A 2,308-nucleotide genomic window follows, 5' to 3' on the forward strand; every position below is an offset into this window, starting at 1 on the left:
TTGTTTTTCAAAGGAAATTATCTTTTATTGTGTTTTTTTTTTTATTTTTTGTAGTTTTAAAATTTTATCTCTATTCATTAACTCATCATTACTCTCTTATTCTCATTAACTCCTTTAATTATCTTTCATCATTGATTATACCATTAAGTCTCTACTCATGCCACTAATTATCTTTCCTCTTCATTACTTCCATTAAATTCGTTAACTTTATCTATATCTATATTATTTCGTTTTAACTATAATTTAAGTTACATTTGATATATTTACATTAAATTATAATTATTAATAAAAAATAATTATATTAAGATAGAGATATTCAATAATTAATTATATTAAATAATCTACTTCTATTTAAAAGATAATTAATTCTTAACTCAATTATCAAGTAATTTGCTTTTCAAAATAAATATTATTTATTTCACTTAACAAATAAAACCAATGTTTTAAAAAACTACTTAGAGGCTGAATAGTTTTTGCCAATTGTGAGACATTGTCTATATACATATAACATTAATTTCTAATTTGTACTTTTCTTTTAGTTTTTAATATTTTTTATGAATAAAAGATTGTTAAAAGTTATCCAAAATAAAAACAAAGATCACCCAAATTGGACAACCAAGCACAAAGTTAAGTCCTCTATAAATTTTCAATACATTGTATATTGTAACCTATGCCCCAATGACTGGGTCAAAAGGGTCTATGGTTCAACTACGTAGATTGAATAGGTTTTGACCAAATCAACATTTTTTGACAAAATAGTGGGTTTTAGAAAAACTTGAATTATAAATAGGCCAAGTCACACTTTTTATTCCATTTAAAATTAAACTTCCATTTACGAGGGTGGTTAATAGAATTTCTATAAGAGAAGGTTTTTTTTTATAATTTTATCTAAAAATAATATGAAAATACTAACAAACCAATAAAATTAAAAAGTAATAAAAATAACATTAAAATACAAAAGATAATAATACAAATTTATCTAAAGCATAGAAAATTGGCCACTCATAAGTAAAACACAACTTGGATTGTGATTGGATAAATTAGACATAAACCAAAAAAATAATACTTGAATTGAACTTATATGGCCACTACTTAATTTGAAATGTCATTGAATTCCTTCCTCAATTTTTCTTTATAAAGTTTGTTCATGGCATGGGTCCAAGACAAAAAGTACAATTTCAGAATCTAAAAAGGCAAGAAGTGGGAAGACATTACAATAATAGTAGCATTAATCTTGTCATTTACTTTGAGGAGAGAAATTTTAACTCTTTTAATGGATAATCAGTTAATGTACTAATCAAACATATATATAGTAGTTAATACATGATTTACTTAAAGGGAAAAAAGGTATGCAAAAGGAACAGTAATACACTCATTGGTTTGGACGGGTGAATTTATCCACCGGAAAGCTATTAAGCAGAAAATTCCAACTAAAATAGTTTTTCGTTACATAATTGAAAGAAAGAGGATAAAGAGAGGCCTCCTATAGGAATTCTTACAACCTATAAGAAAAATAGGTTAAAATACTATTTTATAGGCGGTATAGAGGAAAATGATGGAAATAACAATCGTCTGTTCTCTTTCCATTTCATTTGTTGAAATCTGAGAAAGGAAAATTAATTACTGTTTAATCTGGTAGGGTTACAAGTAGGGATTTAATCTGATCGAATTTAGATCAGATGTAGCTACATCTGCATCCGATCTGACTATCAAACCTTTGGATCTGAATTTGATTTAAAATCCGATATGATGGACTTATATTAGATTCGGATTAAATAGGCATCCATCTTATTGTGTTTAAAATAACAAAAAAGTTGAACAAAAAATTTAGACAAATTAATTATTTTTAATTTATACATGTATAATAAATATATAAATATTAAATATTAAATTTATCGATTATACTTTTTATAATTTTATATAATATCAAGGGATGGGGCACCCCCTCCTTGTCCCTTGCCCCTATAAGTCAAGACACTTTACTCCATCTCTGCCCCGACCCCAGTGGCAGGACTGGTTCAGGGCAAGGCATCCATTTCCCATCGAAGATGGGGAATCCCCAAATTTTCCCCACCCTGTGGCAACCACCCAAAAAATCTAATTTATGGATATTTTACAAATAGGATTATGGGAATTTGAAAGTATTTTATAAATGAAATTATGGGATCATATGATTATAAGAATATGAGGAAAACTTAGAGATAGTTTAAAAATCAATATTAAATATATGGATATGCAAACCCATCCCTAATTTGGAGCAAAAATGTTTTCCCTATCCCCACCCCATCTCTGCCCCGTCCCCGTTTAA

Source organism: Nelumbo nucifera, chromosome 3, assembly GCF_055504915.1.
Source record: "Nelumbo nucifera cultivar China Antique chromosome 3, China Antique-T2T, whole genome shotgun sequence".
NCBI lineage: Eukaryota > Viridiplantae > Streptophyta > Magnoliopsida > Proteales > Nelumbonaceae > Nelumbo > Nelumbo nucifera.